The sequence below is a fragment of the Cupressus sempervirens genome, chromosome 2 (genome assembly GCF_028749045.1).
Source record: "Cupressus sempervirens isolate cs-2001-9-10 chromosome 2, ASM2874904v1, whole genome shotgun sequence".
In the NCBI taxonomy this organism is placed as follows: Eukaryota; Viridiplantae; Streptophyta; class Pinopsida; order Cupressales; family Cupressaceae; genus Cupressus; species Cupressus sempervirens.
Window position 1 is genome coordinate 686564369 of NC_143119.1, and position 22413 is coordinate 686586781.

Here is a 22413-nt window from a genome sequence, read left to right on the forward strand (position 1 = left end):
TGGCTCCACTAGAGGCTCATGAAGTAGAGGTCATGGAAGGAATGGTCAAAGGAATATTGGTGCAGAAAGCTCAAGAAGAGCAAACAACCAAGAGGAAGTAAGCACCTCTCAAAACAACTTGAGAGGAGGTAAGAAGAATTACAACTCCAACAAGAGCAATGTTGAATGCTACTACTGTCATAACTATGGTCATTATGCAAGTGAATTCTAGAAGAAACAAGGTGATCAGTCAAATAAAAATGCTAATGTGGCTGATGTGAACATGGAAAATGCAAATAATGCCATAGCCTTAATCATGTGTAGCATTGGTAAAGAAGGAAGCCATGAGGTATGGTACCTAGATAGCGGTTGTAGCAACCACATGAGTGGTAATAAAAGTTTATTCTCTTTCATTGATAAGAATTTTAAGTCTGAAATTAAGATGGAAAATAATGGAACCATTCCCACAGTGGGCAAAGGATCTATTATGGTCTGCACCAAGCAAGATGAAAAGAAGGAAACAAAAAATGTTTATCTTGCCCCTGGTATAAAGCACAATTTGATGAGTGTTGGACAACTCATCCAAAATGGATACAAGGTGCTAGTGGAAAATGACAAATGTTTCAATCATGAGAAGGATGGGAGTAATAGATTACTTGCAATAGTCCAAATGACAAAGATCCAGATGTTCCCATTGAGGGTAGAGACATGTTTCTTTTCTCAAGTCAATACTGCACCTCCCAAGCATTCATGTACAATAGTACATTAGCAATCAGCTCTTAGAAGTGTGATTGAAGATCTTTCCAAGCTTTGGCATCTTAGGTATGGATTTTGGTTTAAATTTTTTGTCTAGGAAAATAATGGTAGATGCTTTACCAAGCATTGTAGCTTCATATGAAAAGTTTGAGGCTTGCATATTGGGTAAGCAACATAGGCTTCTCTTTAATTTTGGAAATTTTAGAAGGGCTAGAGAACTATTGAAATTGGTGCATTCTGATCTAGTAGGCCCTATGCAAACTACTTCTATTGGGGGAGTACTTATTTTATGACATTTACAAATGATTTCAGTTGAATAGGACATGGGTGTATTTTTTGAAGAACAAATTTGAAACATTTAATAAATTTATTGAATTTAAAGGCCTAGCTGAAAAAGAATGTGGACACTATGTAAAGGTCCTTAGATTAGATAGAGGAGAGGAGTATACCTCCAATATATATATGTAAATTTTTGTAGGAAAAATGGCATAAGAAAAGAGCTTACATTTAGTTATACTCTACAGAAAAATTGAGTGGCTCAGAGAAAGAACAGGACCATTGTTGAAATAGCTAGAAGCATGATGAAAGAAAAATAACTCCCAACTAAATATTGGGAAAAATCTATAGCAAAAAAAATATATTTTATCAATAGGTGTCCTACAAAGTCAGCTCATGACAAGATTCCTCTTGAGGCATGGTTAAGGAATAGATGGATAGTTGAACACTTGAGAGTGTTTGGATGTGTAGCATATGCACATGTGCTCAAAGAACATAGGCAAAAGCTAGATGATAAAGGTGTGAAGTGCATCTTCACAGGGTATAGCCTAGAATCAAAGGCCTATATGCTATATGATCCAATCTCTAAGAAGATCATCATTTCAAGAGATGTGGAGTTTTTTGAAAATCAATCATGGGATGACTCGCTAGATGAATCCTCAAGCACTTCACGTAAAGTGCCTACTATTAAAGAAGATGAAGATGAGATTAGTGATCAGCAAGATTATGGAGCAAAAAACATGGATTGTAGACAAAGGAAAAAAAGGATGCAACCCTTAACATGCCAAGCAACAGCTCCAAGAACTTCAAGACAATCCTGAGCTAGTATACAAAACAGTAGTAGCAACAATACTGAAAATTTAGATCCCACTCTCACCTCCCTATTGTCAAGAAAGACTAAGAGTCTAAGGGAGATATACCAAGATGAAAGGTGTGAGGATGATTATGAAGAGAGTGTAAATTTTGTATAATTTTCTCATTGTGATCCAATATATTTAGAGGAAGCTATGAATGAAGAGAAACGGTGTAATGCCATGGATGAGGAAATAGATGCTATTGAAAGGAATGAGATATAGGAGTTAACTACTTTGCTTCCCAAGAAACAAGTAATTGGAGTGAAATGGGTTTACAAGATCAAGTGCAATACTGAAGGAAAAATAGATAGGCATAAGGCACAATTAGTGGTCAAGAGGTACAAGCGACAATATGGAAAAGATTATGATGAGACATATGCCCCAGTTGAAAGAATGAAAACCATGCGTGTTGTCATAGCAATTGCATCCCAACACAAATGGATGTGAAGTCCGCCTTCTTGAATGGTGTATTTAAAGAAGTTTATGTGGAGCAGCCACCTAGGTATGAAGTTCTAGGTAAAGAACACAAAGTGTATAAATTGAAGAGAGCTTTTTATGGGCTCATAAAAGTTCTAGGGACATGGTACAATAGGATTGACTCATATTTGTTGAGAAAGGCTTTAGAAAAAGTGATGGTGAGCCCACACTTTACATCAAGGTAGAAAATGGTAATGTGTTAATTGTTGTCTGGTATATTGATGACTTCTCCTTCACTAGAAATAACAATTTCCTAATTGGTGAGTTCAAAGAGGTCACGAAGAATGAATTTGAAATGATAGACCTAGGTCTTTTGAAGTACTTTCTAGGAATAGAAGTAAAACAAATGCATGATGGCATCCTCATCTCTCAAGAAAAATATGCAAGGTAGATCTTGGAGAGATTAAAAATGTAGAATAGTAAGGCAGCCCCAACACCAATAGCAGTAGGTCTGAAGTTAAACAAGGAAGATTGCAGAAATTTTTTTAATCCAACACTATACAAAATTATGGTTGGAAGTTTGATATATTTGACTACAACTCAGCCAAACATAATGCATGCAGTAAGTTTGATTTCCAGATTTATGAAAACACCAAAGGATTCCCATTAGCATGTGTGAAAGAGGATTCTAAGGTATGTGAATGGTACCAAGGGATTTCAAATTTTGTGTACTATATAAAATGATTTCAAATTGGTTGGTTACATGGATAGTGATTGGGCTAGAAGTTTAGATGATAGGAAGAGCACTTCCAGACATGTTCCATATGAGATTGGGTGCAATTTCATGGGCATCCAAGAAGCAGCCGATTGTTGTTCAATCCATAATAGAGGCTGAATACATATTAGCAAATGTAGCAGCATGTCAAACTATTTTGTTAAGGAGGATCTTGAAAAAATTAAATGAAAGACAAGAGGATGGAACCACAATTTATTGTGACAACATCTCCTCAATTGCATTATTCAAGAATCCTATCTTCCATAGGAGAAACAAGAATATAGGGATCAGATATCACTTCATCAAAGAGTTGTTGGAGAATGGGGATATCAAGAGGGAATTTTGCAAGTTTGAGTAGCAGCTAGCAGACATATTCACTAAGCCTTTAAGCATTGAAATTTTTATACACATAAGAGAGATTCTTGTTGTAGTTGATATGGATCAGGAGTGATCCTTATTTTGTTTGGCTCAGGACAAAGGGAGAGTGTTGAAATATTTAATGTGGATAGTCATTTGCCCTTGGAGCCAAACACCCACATACCATCTTGACAACCTGTAGAATGGTCAAAAACATTAATGCTAGTAGGTGAGTTCAAATTCAAAATGAGAAGGAAAATATTCTTCCAAGAGACAAATGGAATGAATCAACTTTCATTTGATCAATTGAAGAAGTTGAGCAGTTGCAAAAGAGTAGTGAAAAGGATTGAATCAGTTGCAGACCAGAGAAGGAAGTTGATTAGCAGATCAAGTCAGAGGTTAGAAAACAAAAGGAAGTTAGTTTTCATGTTTGCAGTTGCATGTATTTTCTCTTGTCATTTTTTAAGTTTAATATTTTGGATTTGTCTTGTAAACCAGTGATTACTCAAAGAATTTTTGTATGCAGCCATTAGAGCTATAAGTTTGAAGTTTAAAGTTTAAATTTTTAGCAATTTGAAGCATTTAGGGTATTTCTGGTGGAAGCCGAATGCTATCAAATTTTGTAATCATTTTTTTGAATAAAATATAAGCAAGCAAGCAACTAGTCAAACATATCTTTTAGTTCTCTTCTTCTACTCATCATTGCATGATATTTTCTATTTGTGAATTTCATTGTTGAAAGCTTCAACCTTTGGCTCTTTGCATTTTAATGGTAGCCTATCATATTGCTCACTCAGTCTATTCTTTGACCAAGTTCCTTCACTATAGTTATTACCAAGCTTACTTTGCATCCTCTTCTACCAAGCACAACTTTGTAGTGGCTATTGAGCTCACTCAACATACTCTTGTGTAAAGTTTCCCTTTGTGTGTTGAGTTCACTCGGCTTCCTCTTGTGCTAAGCTTTACTCAACACCATCCTCTTGTCACTGGGCATCCATTGGTGCCAAGAAAAACTGTCACTTGGCATTAGTTGTTGTCGAGTGAGATTTTTAGGGGTGTGATTTATTTTTTCACAGCACTAACACTTAACAAGCTTTCCATGTGTTTGGAGACGAATTCAATTATGCACACATGTGGTGGAGTTAACTGCAGTTACAATAGGAGAACGATGTGGACTTTGTCTATTCCAACACCCTCCCTTAATTTTTACCACTAAAAACTCTTTATGTGGAAGAAATTATGATAAGTAATTCAAATAGAATAGGTCCCAGCATTGAGACTTGTTAGGTAATATTTTACAATCTAAAAAATTTGGTTTTCCTTCTCATTATCAATTTGTTTCTTGTGTTATTATGATATGGGTTTTTTTAACCGATTAACCCATAACCATTTGTGATTTTTCCCAACTAATGCAATTGATTTTCATTTTGGTTTTCTCACCCAAACAAGTGGTTTTGGCTTACCAAAAACCTTTTAAAAACTTTTAGATTTTGCACCCGAACAAGGGGTTTTAGTATACGACAAAGTCTTTGAAAATGTATTTAGGGTCTTTCTCCCAAACAAGTGGTTTTTTCTTACCACAAACTCTTCAAAAAATGCTTTAGGATCTTTCACTCAAACAAGTGGTTTTGGTTTACCACAAACCATTCTTCACCTAATAAAATGGTTTTGGCTTACCATGAACCATTCTTCTCTTAAACAAATGGTTTTGGCTTACCATGAACCATTCAAACTTCAGAAAAATATTGTTCTAATAATGAGGAAACCAACTCTAAACTTTTCTCATGCACAATAATATTGAGCCCATATAAAAAATAATCCATCTACTAAGTCACATGAGTATCCAGCCACTATTCTTACCAGTTTTGAATGAATATTTTTCAGATACATGGTTCATCAATATGTTATACATTTCTCACACGATAACTAACTAGTCAGTTAAGTCTCAATTTCCTTTGGTGACAACTTTTCTATCTTCAACTAGGTTCTCTCAACACTAGAAGCTTAGATTGTATCCTAATAGGTTCTCTTTATTCCAGACATTGACTTTAATGATCAGCGTTGCTTTTCATTTGGCAACAACATATCTTCCATGTCACATTTTAAATAGTATCTTCATGAATCAACAAAGGTCAAACATTGACATATTCAAATAAAATCACAGTCCAAAATATCTAATAGCTCTGATACCATATTAAAAAGTAGAACTAAGAAACAAAGTGGTGACAACAGATTACAAAAGTATTTTATTAATCTGGCTGCACAATAATACAGAATAGATAGCCTCTATAAATAAAGGACTTCCAGGTACAAATGAGGAGTCTAGAGCATACATGTGGACTGTGTAATGTGATAGCACTAACACTTAATAACCTTGCAATGTGTTTGGAGACAAATTCAATTCTGCACACATGTGGTGGAGTTAATTGCAGTTTTAGTTGCAATAGGAGAAAGATGTGGACTTAGTCTATTCTAATGACTTTTCCTATTCCAACAATTTTTTGCATAGAAAATCCTATTATAGACATTATTTATTGTAGTAATCAACCTTGTTTTATGCTAGGGTTTGTTCCCTATAGACATCATTGTTGTCATGGAAATCGGGTTTAAAACCCCAGTTTGTGTCAATCTAAATCCTAAGCATTGACCAAACTAAATTATTGCAAACCTAATTACAAATGTTCCTTAGTGGTTATGGTTCTAAGGTTCAATGAAAAAGATTAAGATTCACAAGAACAAGTATTCTTTTATGACAAAGTGATACACAACCAATTGTTTTTCATATTCAAAAGCAAATCTTAAAGATAATGATTTCAAGCATAGACTTGAGATTACACTCTACAACTTGAGATTAATTATTCAAATGTTTTCCAAAGTTTGAAGTTTCAAAGCTGAGCACATACACATAAATCTTGCCTCTACCTAGTTGTAATGATTCTAGAGAATCTCCCACTTTCTGATACTAAAAGGAAAAGATAACATAAACTTTTAAATACATTTTTCCTTAAATAAATGTAAGCATTCTACATTTGCATACACCACGCAAACCTCCAAGTAGTCATTAAATCATATCACTAATCTTCAGTTAGTTGGGTAAAGACTGAATCATCCATTCCACTCCTCAAATTAATATGAAATTCTACACACTGCTTGAATGATGAATATGAATAGGAAATTTGTAGGCAGCAACAACATAAAATTCCATATAAAGAAACTTACATATGAGACTACTCCTTAGCTAACAACGGTTGAGTGATGTCTGAATATAGAATCTCAGGCTGGGCTTAATTTTCACACATTAAGCATTGATAGATTTGGTGGTCTATGTGATGCTCTTGGGCTTAAATATTATAGTAACCTAGGCATTGTTGAAGTCATGCAAACCAACCCATTCTTCATCGATTACATTTTGGAATTTTAGAATTATGTAGCAAAAATCTTCATGTTCACTTCTTCTCGATTTATCAACTCTTTTCCCCAAGATTATTGATTGTTCCAATCTCTCTTTACATTTTCATCACAAACATTTACATTTGTGAGAAATATAAAATTCAATTAAAACTCACAACTCTAAAACTGCACAACACAAAAATTTCCCTCGGCACAAACTATAGCTGAGTGCTAGTTTTGCTCAGCACATGAAGGTGCTGAGTGGAAATTTGATTGGCATGTGAAGGTGTCGAGTGATAGGTTGCTCGACACGTGAAGGTGTTGAGTGACAGGCTGCTCATCAGCTGAAGGTGTCCAGTGATAGGTTGCTTGGCAGGTGAAGGTATTGAGTGACAGGCAGTAGGTGCTGAGTTAGCTCGGCACTCAAAAGCAATACTCAGCAACAATGGATGCTGAGTGAGCTCGGCTTAAACTAGAAAAATTATAAATTACAGAAATTTCAATGTGAATGTTTCAACCATTAAAACTAGATAGCCAAAGCTTGAAGCTTCTAAACAAACTTCTCAAATGCAATGCATAGAAGAAGAAAAATGGATTCAAGTATGGCTGCTTGCTTTCTATTGAGCCTTGAATAAAAATATTACAAAATCTAGGAGCATTTGGCTTCAACCAGAAAACCCTAAAATAACCCTAAAACTTTAAACAACTTCAATACTTCAAACTTGTAGCTCTAATGGTTGCATACAATGGTGCATAGAGAAATCACTGCTTCAACATGACAAATCCAACAATAATGAACTTACAGAGTGAACAGGGGAAACATGTGCAATTGGAGAGATTGGATCTGCTGATCACTTTCTTCTTCTTCCTTCTCTACTTTGTTGAACTAACTCTCTTCTTAGTTCTACTGAACACACACTAACTAAATGAAATGAAAACATTCCTTTTATCATATTTTCCCCCCTCTTTCCCAATTTCAAAACTCATCCACCACATTTATGTTTTATGTCTATTTTGGAGTCTATTAGGGTGGTAGGTGGGAATTACGCTCTAGGGGCAAATGTCAATAGCATTAAATATTCCAACACTGCCCCTTTGTCCCGAGCCAAACAAACAAGGATCACAACTGATCCACATCAACTACACCAAGACACTCTCTTAGGTGTACAAAACATCATAACCAATTGGTTGCTCCACATATACTTCTTCTTTTAATACACCATTTAGGAAGGCAAACTTCACATCCATTTGGTATACCTTCCATTTGTGCTAAGTTGTAATTGCTATGACAGCACACATGGTTTCCATTCTTGCAATCGAGGCATATGTCTCATCATAATCTCTGCCATACTTATGTTTGTAGCCCTTGACTACTAGCCATGCCTTATGCCTATCAATCTTGCCTTTAGCATAGCATTTGGTCTTGTAGACCCATTTCACTCCGATCACTTGCTTCTTGGGAGGCAATTCAATTAGCTCCCATGTCTCATTTCTTTCTATAGCATCTATCTCCTCATCGATGGCTTTACACCATTTCTTCTCCTTAACAGCTTCTTCAAAATATATTGGATCACTACGAGAAAATAATGCAAAATTCACACTCTCTTCATAATCTTCATACCTTTCATCTTGATATATCTCCCTAAGACTCTTGGTCTTTCTTGGTAACAAGGAGGAGAGTGTGGGATCAGAATCTTCACTGCTGCTACTTTGTCGACTAGCTCGGTCTTCACTAGTACTCAACATTGACACTCGATCATGCCTAGAGGAGCTTGGCAATGACTAAGGTTGCATGCCTTTTCTTGTATTTTCTCCTTCTTCTTGCTCTTCATCAGCATCCTCTTCAGTCATAATTGGCACTTTACTTGAGGTGTTAAGTGACTCATCAATTTATCCATACCAAGACTAATTTTCAAGAAATTCCACATCTCTTGAGAGAATCATCTTATTGTTCAATGGGTCATACAATCTGTATGCCTTTTATTCTAAGTTGTACCCTATGAAGGTGCACTTCACACCTTTTTCATCCAAATTTTTCCTTTGCTCTTTATACACATGTGCATATGCAACACATCCAAACACCCTTAGCTGTTCAACTATCCATCTTCCTTGTGACCATACTTCCATTGGAATTCTATCATGAACTGCCTTTGTAGCACACCTATTAATTAGGTAAATTGCTATTGCCATAGCCTCTCCACAAAATTTAGTTGGGAGAATTTTCTCTTTCATCATGCTCCTTGCCATTTCAACAATGGTCTTGTTCTTTCTTTCAGCCACTTCATTCTGCTATGGTGTATAGTTGGTTGTGAGCTCTTTCTTTATACCATGTTTCCTACAAAAAATTGTAAAAGAATTGGAGGTATACTCCCCTCCTCTATCTGATCTTAGAACCTTGATATAGTATCCACATTCTCTTTTAGCCTAGGCTTTGAACTCAAGAAACTTATTAAATGCTTCATATTTAGATTTCAAAAAATAAACCCATGTCCTACGACTGAAATCATCAATAAATGTCATGAAATAAGTACTCCCCCCAATGGAAGTAACTTGCATAGGACTGACTAGGTCAGTATGCACTAACTCTAATGGATATCTAGCCCTCCTAGAATTTCTAGAATTAAAGGGAAGCCTATGTTGCTTACCCAAAATACAAGCCTCACACTTGTCACATGAATTTACTATATGTCGTAAACCTTCTACCATTCTTCTATTTGACAACAAATTTAAACCAGCATAGCCAAGATGACCATACCTGAGGTGCCATAGTTGTGATGGGTCTTCAATCACACTCCTTAGAGCTGATTGTGTGGGAGGTTCAGCAAAAACTTGAGATGAGAAACATGTCTCTATCTTCAAGGGAAACATCCTCTTCTTTGTCATTTGAACTACTGCAAGTAAGTTCTTGCTCCCATCCTTTTCAAGAATGACACACATGTCATTCTCCATCAGCACTTTGTATCCATTTTGAATGAGCTGACCAATGCTCATCAAATTGTGCTTCATACCAGTGGCAAAATACACATTTTGTATTTCCTTCTTCTCACCTTTCTTGCTGCAGACTATAATAGATCCTTTGCCCACAACTGGTAGGGTTCCATTGTTACCCATTTTAATCTTAGATTTGAAACTCTTGTCAATGAATGAAAATAAGGTTTTCTTACCACTCATGTGGTTGCTACATCCATTGTTGAGGTACCAAACCTCAGGGCTTCCTTCTTCAGCAACATTACACATGATGAAGGTAGTGCCATTATTTCCACTTTCCATGCTCACATCAGCCACATTTTCTTGTCCTAACTAATCATTTTTCTTCTTCCAGCATTCACTTGCATAATGCCCATATTTATGACAGTTTTAGCATTCTACATTACTCTTATTTGAGTTGTAGTTTTTCTTACCTCTTCTTGAAGTATTTTTTGAGCTATTTGCTCCATTTGCTCTTCTTGAGCTTTCTGTTGCAGCATTGCTTTGTCCTCCATTACCTCAGCCTCTACCTCTAGAGTTTCTACCTGAGCCATTTCTTCGTCTCCCCCTTCCTCTTGGATTTGACTAAGCCTTGAATGCTTGCTCTTGGGAAGAAGAAGATGTAGATCTATTGATCCTATGCTCATGACTTTGAAGAGTACCCATCAACTCATCCATTGTCAAAATAGTGAGGGTTTTTGTCTCTTCTATGGTCGTGACCAAATTGTCATATTTATGAGGTAAAATCCTCAATATCTTTTCCACTATCTCTACACTTGATAGTCTTGTCCATTTGATTTTAGTTGATTAATCACATTGGAGGTCCTTGAACTGAAATCTGCAATTGATTCATTTTCTTTCATCTGAAGGTTCTCAAAATCACTCCTTATATTTTGTATCTTTACTGTACGAACTTTATCAATCCCCTTGAAGTTCATCTCAAGGATATCCCATGCTTCCTTTGCATAATTTTCTATTGCAATCTTTGGGAATACCGTGTCTGTCATTCTTGCTTCAATCAAACTTAATGCCTTTGCATCTTTCCTCCTTGACTCTTTCAAATGAGTCTTTTGTGCATTTGTGAGGGCAGCATACTGAGTTGGGTCTGTCACATCATTGAACCCATTAACTACAAACTCCCATAAATCATTTGTAACCATTATGGTTTTCATCTTCTTTGCCCATGTATCATAAGTCTTCCCATTAAAGGATGGTGGTTGCTACCATATCTTTCTTGTATCTACTACCATGTCAAAAAATCCCAAGAAAATAAATTCCCTAACTCACTATGGATTTGGGGCCTCAAAGCTCTAATACTATGTGAGAAATATAAAATTCAATTAAAACTCACAACTCTAAAACAACACAACCCAAAAATTTTGCTCGGCACAAACTATAGCTGAGTGCCAATTTTGCTCGACACATAAAGGTCCCGAGTGGTAATTTTCTCGGCACGTAAAGGTGCCGAGTGATAGGTTGCTCGGCATGTAAAGGTGCTGAGTGACATGCAGTAGCTACTGAGTGATAGGCAATAGGTGCCGAGTTAGCTTGGCACAAAAAGTGCTCGACACTAAAAAGAAATGCTCAACGACAATGGATGTCAAGTGAGCTCAGCTCAAACTGGAAAAATTATAACTTAGAGAAATTTCAACGTGAATGTTTCCACCATTAAAACTAGATAGCCAAAGCTTGAAGCTTCTAAACAAACTTCTCAAATGCAATGAATAGAAGAAGAACAATGGATTCAAGTATGCCTTCTTTCTTTCTATTCAACCTTGATTAAAAATATTACAAAATCTCAGAGCATTCGGCTTCAACTAGAAAATCCTAAAATAACCCTAAAACTTTAAATTACTTCAAAGTTGTAGCTCTAATGGCTGCATACAATGGTTCCTAGAGCAATCACTGCTTCAATAGGACCAATCCAACAATAAAAAACTTATAGAGTGAACAGGGGAAACACATGCAACTAGAGAGATTGGATCTGCTGATCACTTTCTTCTTCTTCCTTCTCTGCTTTGCTCTTCTCTGCTAAACCGATTCTCTTCTTTGTTCTGCTGAACACACACTAACTGAATAAAATGAAAACATTCCTTTTGACATATTTTTTCCCTCTCTTTCCTGATTCCAAATCTCATCCACCACATTTATGTTTTATGTCTATTCTGGAGTTCGTCAGGATGATAGCATTAAATATTCCAACAACATTGTCATCACGAACATTTTTATTACTAGAATGGGAGAGTTATTTAGGTCTATGAGTTTAAATTAAATCAATTGAATTGGTGTATCATATATTTTCTAAAGTATTGTGCATAATTCCCTTTTATTAGTTTTTAACTTCTCGTAAATAGTTTGAATTGGTGTTTATGTATTTTCGCAAGTATTGTATGTAATTTCATTTTATTTAGTTTTTAACTTCTTGTAAATAGTTTGAAAAAATATATAGTTTTTTTTATAAATATAACATAATTTTATTAATTTATCATCTTCTTATGCACTTATTATATATGTCTTGCTAAAACCATTACATCTTGATTCACCTATCTTTCTTAACAAAGATCAATAAGATTAACAATTCTATTTCAAAAGTTCCCAAAATAATTTGGTAAGGAGACTTTATGATTTTTCTATTATTTTTTATAATTAAAATATATTAGCTTGTCCCAAAATTATATCCCATTGCCTCATATTCAATATTCTAACTAAGTCCAACAAATAATAATAATTAATCTTGGCTTCAACCTCTTACCAATCAAAATAAAAATAAAAATTCTAAATAAGCCACAACATAAATCAACCAAAAATTTATTTACCGAGTGCTTATTTATTAAGGATTGGAAGTACCCAAATCTAAATTTATATTTGTATAATTAAAAAAAAAAAAAACTAAAGTATGTAATTTACTATTTTTCTACTATTCTGAGTTTGGAAATTCAATTATTAGCTTTGGACCACCTTAAAATTATATATATACACACACACATATATAAATATATATGCACACATTTGTATATGTATATATATACCTACATATACATGTATGCATAATAGGTATGTATGCATACATACATACACACACATACATACATACGTATACATATGTGTGTGTGTGTGTGTGTGTATATAAAATTGTTGGACATATTTTTCTATTTATTTATTATTTAAAAAAATAGTTTATAAAATTGAAATGACATATAATACTACTTTAAAAAGAACTTATATATTAATTTTAAAAAATTAGTTGAGCCTCTACAAAAGCAACTTTTATATATATTTTTTTACTAGTAAAAGGTTGAGGCCAATATTTTTATCATTAGTTAATAAAATTTATACATGATTGCTTCTTTTGAGAAGACAACCATAGAAAAGAAAGGAGTCAAGAAAACCTCCTCTCTTGCCAGGTACTTATGTCCACTAAAGATCCCAAAAAATATAGGGGCATTCGCCTATTTAAAAGAATAATGAGATTATGAGGATTGTTCCCCATTTAAACAATTTAAACAATTTCTATTTAAGTATCCTTGTAATTTACTTTTTAGTAGCATTCTTCTTAATTCTTTGACTTCCAATTATATTGCACAATTTATATATCTACACACCCACCTCTTGACCAAAACCATTACCAGTAATAATAAATGAAAGAATTTTCATCTTGAATCAAATTACTTATTAAAAAGATAGTTATGAAATCTTACCCTTTTTATTTTAAAACTATATCAATATTCTACGTGAGTGCTCAGAATTTTTACTCCAACTATGATGGAATATGATTTTTAAGATAAACAATTTTTTTTTTGTAAAAATTCGATCCATTATTTGATCCAAATTGAAAACCTTAAGTTCACAAATCCAAGATCTTTAGGTCTACAATATTGAGTTCACTATATTGATACATTCAATTTCAAATCCTAATAGCAAGTTCCTTATTACATCTCATTTTTGGATTTGCATTTTTGTGTTGGTTATAGTTTTTATCTTTACATTTATGTTAGGAATCTTGTCATCTTCTAAGAACTTTACTTTGTCATTATATGTTCACATCAAATCAAATTAAAATTAAAATTTAAAATAATCCTCTACGAAACCCAACTCTCTAGAATTTAAGATTATTTTTCTTCAAGTAATAATATTGATTTGGATATTAGGTTATGTTTGTAGGCTAGGGTTTCATTACAATATGGCCACTTTTATTAAATTAAAACAAAATATTTATAATCATGAATTTTTCATATTTTATTTCTTAGCATACTTTATTTCCTACTTCAACCACTTCATCTAGCTATAATATACTTATCCCACTAATTGAGTTACTATTATTGTTACTGAAAACATATGCATGCGATTATTTTTGTTATGTGATTTGGATAACCTTCTTTATATCTTCTTCTGGTGCATTATTTTAATGCACTAAATAATGTTTTGTAATGTTAGTAATCCTTTATCATTAATCTATCTTATGTATTGGTGTCATTCATGCAAAATCAATCCATGACCTTATAGAGGAGTGCATTGTTAGAAATTTAATAGGGAAAGTAAGATACTAAGAGGGTGGGGGGAAAGGGGGTGGGTGAATCATGTACTTCAACATAACACCATATTTAATATCTAACTGCATGACTAAAAGGCATAAACACATAACTCACTTGACACAAAGATTTGATATCGCAGAAGCTCTCCAAGGTGAAGGTAAAAATATGGTGGGGATGACACCTACAAAATATTCACTACTAGAACAATAAAATGTGTATGTTAAGGCTACATTTTTTGATAACTTTTGATGGTCTACCCTATGAGGGGCTTGACCTATTAAAGTCATACAAGACTATTAGGTATACCTTGATTAAAGGATTTTGTATCACAACAAAGTGAGTACTCTATTAGGAATTTACAAAGGCCTGTTAAAGCCACTCTATAAAGAGATTTAAAACTTGAAACAACTATTTGAAGGTTTAGTACCTGATCCTTCTATATGCATTTCAATGTTAGTAATAGGTCTCTTCTATCCAATATGATATTACCTCACTGTGATTGATCTTCAATGACTCCTCACTGCACTACTTAGTCGCCTTTGTCTTTCACCTCTGATTCACCTTAAAAATTTTTATGTAAAATCCTCTCAGTACACTCTTCTCATTAAACCTAAATTAGGTCTAAAATCATCCTTATATAGCTGTTTTGTGAAGCTTCTAGATCATGATCAATGATCTAGATTCATCTCTTTTGTAATTTGGTCCTTGCAATTTTCTGATTGGTGGATTCCCTTTCATAGGGATTAATGATCTTCATTATCATGTGTAATCAACTCCTTGATTAGCTCCTCAATTTGTAAGACATGCTTCAAGTTCAACAAAACTAGTTTACATTAGTTTTTGTGCCATTAAAAATATATAAAAAAATGTGTTACTTAGTACTAACACTCTTTTGATGCTTGACACATACTATTCTTCATGTTGTCCCTTAGCCTTAACTTTGTTAGGCTTAAACTGTAAGTTCTTTGTCTTGCTCAATATGTACTGTATATCTCAAATCACTTGACATTCACTAAACTATTTAGTGAATCTTAAGTGTACTCACACTAACTAGTGCTTGGCATTAACTGAATATGTAAAATTTACATTAGACTTTCTCAAGCTGTATAGAGGCTTGGTCATAGTTTTGATCAACCAATATTCCATAGAAAATGACTAAGTGTTTTGCACTAATAGACAATATCAAGATTTTATTCAGGGTCAACATTTTCCCCCTTTGGCTTTAGTAGAAAAAACACTTATCATGATCAACATTTCATGCACAATAAAATTTCAAAATTTCAAAATCTGCAAAAACTCACCCTTAGGATGTGTTCCATACCTTTTCTTACTATCTTTATTTCCCCTTGATATTGATCATACATCACTTCCCCCTTGTTTTTGTCACAATTTTTCTGAGGTCATAGAAGGGGTTAAACCATACTTATCAAAAAATGGTTTATGAATCTATAAAATTGTTGCCAATGAGCTATCCCAAGTAATCCTCAAAAACTCTATTACTTCAATCTCAATCTCCAATTAGTTGTGAGATCAACCATATTATTTTCTATTGACAAGTTTGGATCTCTCTTTATTAGCTCATTTTCATTCTATAAATACATTTGCATGACCTCAAAATAAGGTGTTAGCATAGCCTAAATTGAAATAATCTTTTCTCTTATTCTACTATCTTTTGTCCGCAACTCAACTTGTCTCTCTTGCAAAACTCTTGACTTGCGAAAATGTTTTGAATTATAAATTGCATCCATGTTCAATGTATTAGCACTATACCTCAAATCAGCTTTGGTCTTATTCATTATAGCTTTTATTTCTTTTGTGAAGAGAGATACATCACATAATTTCCTAAACAATATATGTACATTTTTATGCCTTTTTCTAAATTATCTACACATTTGGAAAGGTCTACCTATCTCATAGCAATCTTTGCTACAATCTTTTCCATGAGCTTTTCTCAAATTTCCTCTTAGAACATTACATTAGTATTTGATTTGTGTCCATTTATGGGTCATTTAATATGTCCACAATTTGAACCAATTGTTTAATGATGGAATCTTTCTCATTTAGATTATCAATAACAACTGTATAAAGGAATATGTCCTTGATCTCATAAAGTACCTCTTTCTATTATCATTATCTTCTCATATCCTCTTGTCTATTTTTCCTTTGTATAAAATCTTGAAGTGTCTACATTTGATTGTAAGTTAGATTATCTATGTCCCAATTTGGAATTAAAATAACTTTGTCAAGTGTAACAGGTTTTCCTTGTATTCCTCTAGGAGGTTTCAACTTTCTTTTCTTGAATTTCTTTCCCTTTCAGTCTAGGGTGTTGGTGCTTGACATAAATAGTTGTAGACATTGACTGGGAATTTCCACACTCAATCTTTGGGACTCCTCGAAACCTTTTGCCCTTATCTCTTCATCACTTTATCTTTCCTTAGTACTTGTCATTTTCTATTTAGGTGATATAACCTTACTCTTCTCTTCAATAGAAATGAGTTCACCTGTTGAAGTTGGTTATACAACCTATTTTATTCCCCCAATCAGAGGTCTTGAGAAATTTGTTGGTACATCTACAATAGACTGATCTACTATAGCATGTGAAATCTCTTCCTTCACCTCTCTTTTGGTATTAATGCATGTACTAACCTTGCTATCATTATTGATATGTTAAGGTCCTTGTGCAGTATCACCTCCATTAGTTGGCACAATCTGTTGCTTGACAACACTCACATTTATATGTGCTTGACTATCAACAAGATTTAGAGTATCAACTGGATTAGGTATTATTTTAGACAATTGAGAAGTTAATTGTGTATCAATTTTAGTGTATTCGTTCACTTGTACTAGCACAAAATTGGTGTTTATCAACACCTCTTTTGCTACATTTTTTGCAGGAGCTTGCTCCTTCTACTCTAGCTTGGTCAATGTAGTCTTCTCTAGCTCTTCTTTTGCATCATTCCCATCTATCTATTGATCTTCTATGGTTCCATACTCTATGGTGATTGTTTCTATTTATTTTTCACTTTCTTGAGCCATTCTTTGAATTGTATCAACTAATTTCTCAACATCATCACAAAATTGGTGTTAATCAACACCTCTTTTTCTACATTTTGTGTAGGAGCTTGCTCCTTCTACTCTAGCTTGGTCAATGTAGTCTTCTCTAGCTCTTCTTTTGCATCATTCCCACCTATCTATTGATCTTATATGGGTCCATACTCTATGGTGATTGTTTCTATTTATTTTTCGCTTTCTTGAGCCATTCTTTGAATTTTATCAACTAGTTTCTCAACATCATCAGACATATCCTCTTTGTTGTCTAGTTGTTCTTCACCCACCTCATTCTCTTCCTCATCTTTTCTTTCTTCATCATCAGGAACTAGAGCATATATCTTCTTCCATATCATATTTCTCTCTTGAACTACTTCTTCAACTCTACTCTTTAGTAACAAGTATGCTCTTCTTTTAGGAAAAAAATTGTTTGAAATGGTCCATATTGCTAAGTAAACTTGTTTCTTTGTCAGTTTTGAGACAGTTTTAGCTATTGAGGCTTCCCTTATTTTCCTTTTAGTCACTAGTGCCCATTTCCATTTAGCATAAAATTTTTTGTATAGCTCTTCTGGAATCATCATACCTAATTCTATAGGTCAATACTTAAAATTGACCATCATATCTAACATTGCTTCATCTACTTTTCTTTTATCAACATTACTTGAAGCATCACATTTAATGAAATGAAAAGTTGATAGTCCTACACTACTCCTTATATTTTTACATAACTCATCTAGGTCTTGAGGCTTCACGTGATTAGCTATCCTAAATTAACTCAATTCATTTGACTCTATCCTCTTTGCTTCCTCTTCTTAATCATCCTTAACCACAAGCCTTCTCCTTGGTTTATTCATTGGTATTCTCAACTCTTCTTCCTCAGAGGTTGTCTTCCTCTTTGTAGAGCTCCTAGTTTGATTTGGCTTTGTTATCTTGACAAATCCTTTCTTCTAAGGTGTGGAAATTATAGTGCTAGTTGTCTTAGTCCTTTTCCTCGTCACCTTGGTGGAGCTGGTGTCTCTTCTACAACAGCATTATTTAGACTCTTCTTTACTTAGGCTTAGCAACAAGAATTTGTTTCTCTTTAGTAGCTCACGGATCAGAAGCCACAATCTCCTTGCCTTTACCTTCTACTTTTTAGTCTTCTTCATTATCATCTTCTTCTTCATCACTGGTTAGGTCTTCACCTTTTCCCTATGTTATCTGCAATGATGCTTCATGAAACATTTCTTCCAAGGTCTTTATAATCAAGTCTTTGTTTTTTTTTCTTAAAGTCTTTGGTTTTTTTTTGCATCTTTGGCACTTTGGTTTCCATCATGATTTTGATCCTAGCTATTTAATATGTTACAAATAGCTTGACATCTTTGTTAATAGGTTCATCCAGTAATGCAATAATGGCAACTATACAACCTCATCAATGTTTATTTCATACCCTAATGTCCTCAACCATGCAATTCTAGGTATAACTGCTTGCATATAGGTCCAATCTGTATCAGGTAGGAAACATATATATTTCATAATATTTTTCTACAAATAATTTAGGTACCCTTTACCTTTTTTCATCTATTGTTTGAATTCTTCAAAATGCTTATATATTACTTTCTCAAAATCATCTCCTAATTGTTCGATAAACTCATTGATTTTCTTAGTCACCTACTTCTTATTTGTCTCCACTCTTGTTAATTCTATAGATTGTCTCAAATTCACTTCTGCTACTTCCAATCTTCAAGGTAACATTTCCTTGGTAAACTCCTTAGTGCAGGGTATTAGTAGCTAAATCATCTTAGAAACTTGCCTAAATGGTGGTGTCAAAAATTTCAAGATCTTGTAGACAACCTCATCTCCTTCCTTGGTTGCACCATGTGACTTGATTCCTAAAATAATCTCTAATATCCTATCAATATTGTTTCTTACAAATTCATGTTCCATCATTTTACTATCTTGAAATGCACATATCCAATTTTTTAATCTTACTCTCTTTGTATGTGTATCACCTTCAAACATAGATTCTAATACTTTTGAAATTTATGAGATGTTTGAAATGATTTTACCTAACTATATTCATTCTTTGGAAGAGTTGATATTAAATATTCTCCATCTCTCATGTTGCACATGAACGTATCTCTTTTTGCTTCACTGCATTCTTCAAATCTTTCCTCTTTCAAAATTGTCTTCTCACTCTTTGTGAAGAGACAATAACCTAGACCCATTCATAACAATAAGTCTTCATCTTCTCCTTCCAACAATCATAGTTGACCCCATCAAATATAGGACTATCATTTTTGAAAATATTTTCCATCAATCTCCCAAAGCTATTAAACTTATCCTTCATGGACTTGATGCTCTAATACCAATATAACTGGGAGGGGTGGGGGGGTTGTGGCGGGGGGGGAGGGGTCAATCAATTATCCAATTATTAACCTTAAAAAAACTAAACCATATGAGCAATATAATTAGAAACCACAACAAGATACTCATGCATAATCACACAAGATGTGTTAAGTAGGGGAACCATTCATCAAAAGGAAAACCCCAGTGGGGACGATACCCACAAGATTATGTACTAATATAAATATTCTTTGTTAGAGGATGGACTATGTTACGAGTCTCAAACAAAATTCAATGCATACCAGTCCCTATCAGGAGAATTTGAATCCCTGTTAGGAGATTCCAACCTCGTTAGTAGTTGTACCAACTCTATTAGGAGTTTAGGAAGTTAGATGACCCACTGCCCAAATGGATTCAAGCGTAAGATGAAGAAACCCACTATCCAAATGATCTTTGTATTATTCCTTGTATAATAATAGAAATGAATAGTAATTTCTTCCACTATCTTGTCAAGTGGACCTCTACTCCTTCTAATCTTCTAATTAGATCAAAAATCTCACATTCAGTAATCCTTTGGATCACTTACTCACATTTAGTAAACACTTTGCTCCTTTTCACACTTTGCACTTTATACAATAATCACAACACACATACTTCTTTTACAAACAAGGAAAAAATCTTACCTTTATACCATATCTTCAAAATAATTCCTTGAATCGGCCTTTAGGCTTTCCCAATTAATCATAATAAGATAATTCATTTATATATAATTACAATAGAACTATCGACTCATAGTATATACAAAACTTCAGATGTGCGATATTGGACACTACTACATTTAACATCATTTTTTGACCAAAAATTTTGACCATCAACTAAATAAATTTAGGGTGGTAGGAATGTAAACACAAAAATTTCATTTTTTTACATATAAGACCCATGTTGGTCAAAGTTTTGACCAACATAGGGTTTATACATCCACAAAGTTCAAAAAACATTTTCCCAATTACGATTTTTGTGCCCGATTTCATTTGACTTTTTTGGAGCATTTTCGCATGGTTTTCTTTGAGCCCAGTTTCGTTTCAGGTTTTCTCCACCCACTTGATTAATGACACCTACTAGCCCTAGGAATAATATGAAAGGGGGCCCTGCATTTGCATCAATATAGGGGGGGCAGAATAGTAGTTCGAAACTCTCGATATTATCTTTCTTTCATTCTTCCTGATGTGCTTGACTTCAAAAGTTGTTCCATTCATGACCTCCAATCACACCTACATCTCTGGTGGTTGAGGAGAGGGGTTTCTCTTCGAGCATATTTCCATAGGTACATGTGTATTTGTGTTATAGTTTTTTATGATAATATTGAAGATGGAAGTGAATACTATTACTATCATTATTATTTTTTATGCCAAAGTTTAGCCATTGTTGTGTAATATAAATGGGAGGGTCTCCACTCAAGTGTTTTTTCTCAGTGATGTTTTGATGATAAGTGTTAAAAAGAGTCTAGTTGCAAAAAGAATGTAATGTACTTGTTGTTTCATTTTATTGAAAATGTGTAGATGCAGATTTATCATTTGGAATGTTGGTCTATTGTAACAACTATTATACTTTTTGTTATAGTAATGAAAGAAAAGAAAGGAAATGTATATGTAGAAGCTGTATTTGTAAAAGCTTAGAAGAAATAATAATGAAAAAAAAATTGTTTTATAAATATAGTTGTGTTGGTATCATATTTTCTTATATTTTTGTTTTAATAATACATAATTATATTGTATCATTTAGACAACAGTTTCATATTCAAAAAAAGAACAAAAAGAAAAAAAAATTGAGTGTGTTTCTCTCTTCAACTCTAGAACATTCAACATAAACATCAACACATAAAGATAATAATTTGAAATCTGGTGTGTTTAGTGCTTGGAGTTGTACCCTCAATACCTAGGCCATGTGGGCTATAAAACATGATATTCATGTGATTCTATGTTAGATGATGATGATGATGATGAATAATCACCATCTACTACTAGCTCATGTAGTGATAAAAGGTCTTCAATGCACCTCTAACTACAAGTATGCCATGGAAAACTTGTGATGGAGATGCTCCTCAAACTAATAGACTATTATGGAATTTTTTGATGAAGATGACACCTACAAATACTGGACTATCTTCAAAAACTTATGATGAAGATGACACCTAAATTTACTAGACTATAATTGAATTGATGTACTTTGGATCCTTCACCAAAAGTCTCTGTCATTTTGTTAGAAGATGATTTATCTTCCAGGTCAACCAAAAGAATCTCTCTCCTATATTTCAACATTACATTTAATTGTTGCATTGCAATTAGGTCTTCCTACAAGGGTTTCCATTTGGATGAATAACAAACTTGTTGGTGTTTTAAAACTACTAAGCAACAAAATGCTTAATACCAAGATGAAAATACTCACACAGTCTAAAGACTAGCCAATTCTTATTATCAATTGTATGTGCACACCATTTGGGCCAAACTTCTACAAAACCAAGGGTGGTTTTCTACTCTTTTGGCTCTACAAAACTAGGGTGGATATACCCAAGGATGATATAAGACTGAAAAAACTGTATGAGAATTATCTTAGTTTCATTCTGATTCTCATCTCAAATTCTCCAATACATGTACAATTCTTGATACTTTAATAAACACATCCCATATAATAGATATGGCCAAAAATCTTCTATAGGTCTGCAGATGTTCTCAGCAAT